Below are 6490 nucleotides of genomic sequence, written 5' to 3'. Positions count from 1 at the left end.
AAAAAGGGAACTGCAGGGTGGGGGGGTTGTTCTGCAGCTATGCAAAGAGGGCAGCAGAATGGGAAGCTTCCTGCAGGTTGGAAGAGCCAGATCAGAGCTGTAGGGAGGGCTGCGTGCTCCCCTCTGTCAGACTGTGCTGCTTCCCAATAGCTGGTGGGACTTGAACTACTTCCCCTGGATGGGTGCAGGTTTTTTGGGCTGCTCTGCTTCGCTGCCAACTAGTCAGACCCGGCTAACGTGGCTTGTGTATGCAGCCAGCCCTGGGGAATTCACCGTGATGTCCTGCAAGGCTCACGTTAGCAGCCCAGGCCTGTGTGCAGCGCAGGGCCCAAGGTGACTGCCTTGCCTGCTTTGCCCTAAGACCAGGCCTGTTCATGGACACAAAATTAAACCAGAAAAGTGACACACACATGGCATACAAAACAAACTTACAATTATTTTTAAAAATATTATTATCGGGAACTAAGAAAAATGCATGTCTCAGACACTGATGCTGTGGTGTCTGACATGCTAGCAACTACCCACTGTCAGGGGTGCAAGCCCCCCACTGTGCCTCAGTGCCCCCTGACTGTCCTCATATAGCCCCACTCAGGGCAAGTTACAGTCTATATGGATGCTCATCATTGGCATTTGCCACAACAGCTCTGCTTACCTAGTCGGCCTCCTGATCAGCCCACAAACCAGAGCCTTTGTCTCCAGCCCCTAGTCAAGGGGAGTCTTGGCTGGCCTACTTCCAGCATTGGCTGGCCCTCCCCAGCTTGTCCCCCTCCAAGGAGCTCCAGCTTCCCCTGCAATCAGCCCTCCACTGGCTCTCCCCCAGCAACCTGTGCTTCTCCCTTTATAGCTGACAGCTGGGCTCGCCTAGCCACCCGGGCTTCCTGGATCTCTGACAGCTGGGGTCTCATTAGCCTAACCACTTCAGCTGGGTTCTTCCAGCCACCCTAAGGCTCAAGGCCTGAGCCTTGGGCTTAAAGGCCCAGTGCAGGGCAGGTGCCCTGTCACACCCACATGTGGCTATTTGGCTGGCTGACTGTGGCTAGTTTGCTACAGCAGTAGCCACTCCTTCAGAACTGGTTGGACACCACGACTTTAGTGAGTGGTTGGGATAGAAGCAGGCAGAGGTGAAAACAAGCAGGTGCACCCTGGTGCACAGCTCTGGCAAGAGCTGGCTGAGCTATGGCAGAAGCCAGCAGGGAGTTATTGAAAGTGCTGGCAGGGACCCGGGTTGTGATAGGACAGTCCCTGTAAGAAATGTTAAGATACTTTCACCTCTGGAAGCCGGGGTTAACTTTTCTGTTAGTTGGCATGTACTAACTCTAACTTTTAAAACAAAGAGGCTACGTCTACACTGGCCCCTTTTCCGGAAGGGGCATGTAAATTTCACGAGTCGTCGTAGGGAAATCTTAAAGCACAGACAGCAGCAGCAAAATTAGCAAACTGAGAAAAGATATAAAGGAAATCTTAACTGGTATGTAAAAATATTTGAGGAAGAGGGTGGGGCGTAGTGGGGGTGCTGTCTGCTCTGTATCCCGGTGTTCCCCTGCGCTGTGATGTGATTCCCACTGACTCTCCCAAATGTGTATTAACCCAGACACCTAGGCTCAGCCTCCCAGGCAGAGAGACAAAGTGAGGAAGGTGGAGACCAGCACCTGTCTGGGGGGCAAGGCCTTGGGGGGAGGCTGTTGCTGTCTGGGAAGCATGGAGAGAACAGGCTAAGCTGGGGGCTAGGGGTGATGGGCCCCTAACCCTAGGGTCTGAGCCATCCTGGCCCTGCCCCTGGTAGCCACATCACGTATGTGCTGTGCTGTATTCTGGAAAATCAATAAACTCCTCTCTATTCTACTGGCTGGTGGAGACTGTTCTGGCTGCTACGGGGTGCAGGATTGGGGAAACCCCAACTCGCTGTCACAGAAGGTTATTAGCTCTGAGCAGAGGACTGTTGCTCTGTGGGTTAAAGTATTTGGGAACCTGGATCCTTGGTTTTTATCCTGGCTCTTAGAACAGAATGGCCATTGGTACCTGCTCTCGCAAAACCTGATTTTGTTCCCTGAGTTACTTATGTTGCTTTTCCTTTTTTTTCTTTGTTTCTTTCACTTGCCTGGCCAGTGGTGGGGTGTGTTGTCTTAACCATCTCACAGCAGTGACCATCTTTTGCAATATTGCACAGTTCTTGCTCTCGGTATTTTTGTAGGTGCAGCCTCTTCCCGCCTAGCCTTACAAATTCCAGCCCGTGTTTCTTCCTTTTGTTTTTTCCTTACACAGAGCACTTTCCCCCATTACGCTGCATATCTAAAACTTGTCACACTCATGGGACTGCAGGGTGCGAAAGGGGATTCTCTAGCTCAGGAGTGGGGAAACTTTTTTGGATCGTGGGCTGCCCACCCACAGAAAAATCAGTTGGGGGCTGAGCACAAGTGAGAAGCAAAACACCCCCAAACCAAAACAAACCCCTCGCTGATGTAGCCCCTGACTGAGAAGGAGAAAGACACCCCCCCACATTCCCCTCACACATCAGAGTCTGGGGGCAGGGGGAGGAGGAAGCAGCCTAGTAGATTTTGTGTGCTCCAGCCCCACGGTTGGGTAGCGGGGGGAGGGAGGGGACTCCTGAAGCACCAGTGTGGGTTCCCCAATGCTGGGGGGGTCCATGAACCTTGTGGGATGAATCTAGGCAAGCCAGGGGTCACATCCTACCCTCGAGTCTGCGGTTCCTCACCCTTGCTCTAGCTGGGAGTTCTCTGGCGTGTTAAGTCTCAGCCTCTCCAGAGGAAAGCTTGTCACCTACCGGATCAGTGGCTGGGGTCTCCCGTGTGGACACTGGAATGTCATTACCTCAGGAACACCCTGCAGGCTGCTCCGTGCTTCTGTGCTAACAGCCGCTAAGGCCGCCTGCTCTTTCAGACCTCAAAGCTGCTCAGAAAGAACCATCACTGGCAGGGTTCGGTGACCGACGCCCTCAGGCCTCCCATCTCGCACAGGCCCAGTGCTCTAGGCTGTCTCTCCCTCTGCTGTGAGGAGTCTGCTCTGTCCTACTTGGGTCCTTGGGGACTCCCTTCTCTGCCTCCTCCCCCCCCCCCCCGGCTGGTTTTATCCCCTGGTTTTGATGGAGGGTGGAGAAAGGCATCGACACTGGAAGTCGGGGTGTGAGGGGTGCTGCAGCATCTCCACAGATTTTGTGCTCCTGGCACTGCCATCCACAGCCCTGACTGCCAGCTCCAGGGGGTCCCAGCGGCAGGCCCCACTGCCTCTGGGGGGTCCAGCTACTGATCCCACAGGCCCTGCTGTCGGCCCCAGGAGCCTGGCTGCCAGGGGTTTCACTGCCACCCAGAATCCTGGTGGCTCTGCTGTTGGCGCCTGACTGTCAGCCCCATGCTGAGGGCTCCGCAGCTGCTCTCGGCTGTGGCCCCAGCCTGGGCAGGAGAGGGATGTGGATGGGGTATGGTGGGAAGGAGGGGTGCAGCTTAGAACCCCCGCCCTAAAAATTGTTCCAGAACCACGGGAGGAAGGAAAAGAGTTAAGTGAATTAAACACTCATTTCCTGCAAACTCCTGCCAGGACCAAGCAGGTGTTGACAGAGCAGCGCTCAGCTCTCATGCGCTCTGCTCTCACAAGCTCGGCTCTCATGGTAGCAGTTCCTCTTCAGCCCTGGGAGAGTCTCTTGCTTTGCATAGTGGCAATTCCGATTCACCCAGCTGTGCTATAGCCTGAAGAGCACCAGGCAGAGGGCAGGGCCAGCGAGTTGTCACCAGCGGTGCTTACATGCGATGGTGGCTGGCGATCCAGCGAGGGGAATCCATGGAGGCAGTCAGATAAGTGCCTGTGGAGATTGGCTGGGGTTAGGCTCCTGTCCCTTTGGGGACATGTGTTTCAAGCCCCCAGCTGTCCAGGGAGGGAGTGTAGCCTAGCAATTAGGCTGTGAGACTGGGACTCAAACGTTTTTCCTGTGACGGGATGTGGTCACAGAAGATCCCTTGGGACTGTTCCCCGGTGTGCTGATCATGCCACTGACCCCCGCCTTCTTGCTCTCTGTGGCTCCCCATCCTCTGTCCTGCTGGGCCAGGTCCTCTGGTCTCCCCCAGACAAGGCAGAGAGTTGGGGTAACCGCCTCTCCCCCCAGAGAGCCACTTCAGCTCTGGGAGGGTGTACAGCGCCCAGGAAACCAATCCCCAAAAGGGTTCAGAATACTAAATAAATCCGTCTTTCTCTGTGTACAATTTTACACAATGAAAGTAAATTCAGGCAAGCCCCCTTTACTTCTGAAAGGAGGATATGCACACTGGCTGTCATTCCCCTCTCCTCCCAGGATCAATTATTTACACTGGGCTGGACAATGAACAAAAGTGTTTTATTAAGTACAAGCAATAGGGTTTAAGTGTTTGCAAGTGAAAACAGACAGATCAAAGTAAATTACAAAATTAAAATGAAAACTTGTAGCTGGTTGTAATACACTACAACTTATTGCAAGCAGTTTCTAACCTAAAAAGCTGTTCTTGTCCTAGCCATACTCTTCAGGGCCTTGTCCACATTGGCATGTTGTGTCACCATAAAAACTGCCTTTTATTGACAAAACAGTGTGAGTGTTTACACTGCCGTACGACTTTTGTCAAGGAAAAACACCTGGATTTGGCGACAAAAGAATTCCACCCGTGAGAGACTTTTTTCTTTCCCTCTCCTTTTATTGTTGACAAAGTGCCAGTGTGGACGCTGTGGTTTGTTTTGTCCAGAGAACTGGCTTCCGCCTGTATCCCACAATGCCAGCCCTGATGGCTCTGCTCAGTATTTTGTGGTCACTGCTGCCCTGCAGGCATGTGCCCCTCCCCTTTCAAAGCTCTGGGCAGTATCTGACAGCTGAGAGAGCTGCGCACCATTTGGAGAACAAACAAAAAGAACAAATCATTGTATTGCTCCTGTTCTGCCCTGCTAGGAACACAGCGGCAGGCAGACGGCTGCTGCTGGGGGAGGGCTGGAGAAACTGCTTCGCTGCTTTGACATTCCTCAGCCCAGAGAGCTCTCAGAGAAACTCACGATGCTGCTCCCAGCAGCTGAGGAGGCCATGGGAGAGCTCGAAGCGAATCCCAAGAACCGTAGGGATCATCTCTGCCTTCCCATAACACTGCCCTGTGGGATGCTGACCCACATGGCTTTGCTCTGTTTGTCAACAGGGGAGCTAACAATATGGCCACGACATGCTAACAATGGGAGGCAGCTTGATCGGTTTTCACTTTTGCATGTTGACAGCACTTTTGTCGCCAAACCTTCCCAGTGTAGCCACAACCCAGGTCAAAGACTTTTCCCTGATCCAGGTCCCCAGCCCTCTTTTTGGGGGTGTCATGCCAGCCAAAGACAAAGGGACTGATAGCTTCCCATTGCTTAAATAGACATTCTTCTGGGCGGGAATCTTTTCTTCTACATTCTCCCCTTTCATAGAAACTTACCTGGTCAAACTGGAATCCCAGTAGCATGTGATATGATCACATGTCTTACCAGTCCAATCACTCTTGGACTTACAGGACAATCAAGGCTGTTCACAAGTTAAGTTGATCACCTAGTCATTAAGTCTTCAGGCGCACCTTTGATGGCTCCCAGTAGTCCATTTAAAACCATAGGATGCAGCTAAACTTGCACCCTACACTGGAAATAAGATACGCAGTTTACACTATGCAAATTGCACATCTTATTTTGATTTTATTTCAAAATAGCTTATTTTGAAATTTGGTGCATCTACACAGTGCCAAATTTTGAAATAAAATGCTATTTTGAGCCATCCCTTATTCCTTCTGCCATGAACTTTGCCAGGATGGCAAAATAGCGCACCTGTTATTTCCAAAAATATTTTGAAATAACGGGCAGCTTGTGTAGATGCAGGGTATTCTGTAGACGCAGGGTCCTCCGGGATCCTAAAATAGCAGAGGGCTGTGTCTAGACTGGCAAGTTTTTCCGCAAAATCATATGATTTTGCGGAAAAACTTGCCAGCTGTCTACACTGGCCGCTTGAATTTCCGGAAAAGCACTGACGATCTCCTGTAAAATCATCAGTGCTTTTCCGGAAATACTATGCTGTTCCCGTTCGGGCAAAAGTCTTTTTCCGAAAGACTCTTGCGCAAAAGGGCCAGTGTAGACAGCATAGTAGTGTTTTCCGCAAAAAAGCCCTGATTGCAAAAATGGCGATCGGGGCTTTTTTGTGGAAAACCGTGTCTAGATTGGCCACGGACGCTTTTCCGCAAAAAGTACTTTTGCGGAAAAGCATCCTGCCAATCTAGACGTGCTTTTCCGAAAATGCTTTTAACAGAAAACTTTTCCGTTAAAAGCATTTTCGGAAAATCATGCCAGTGTAGACGTAGCCTTGCAGAATAGACATACCCTTAGTCTCAGTCATACTTAATATTTCTGACTTTACAGACCAGAATGATACATGCCCTAACCGGATATAGAGATCCAGCAGACTGTAGCATTAACATGGATACGTTACATGAGGTTTTTTTGTCCAAAGCAT

Source organism: Pelodiscus sinensis, chromosome 24 (assembly GCF_049634645.1).
Source record: "Pelodiscus sinensis isolate JC-2024 chromosome 24, ASM4963464v1, whole genome shotgun sequence".
Classification (NCBI taxonomy): domain Eukaryota; kingdom Metazoa; phylum Chordata; order Testudines; family Trionychidae; genus Pelodiscus; species Pelodiscus sinensis.
Note: the sequence above shows the minus strand (reverse complement) of the source record.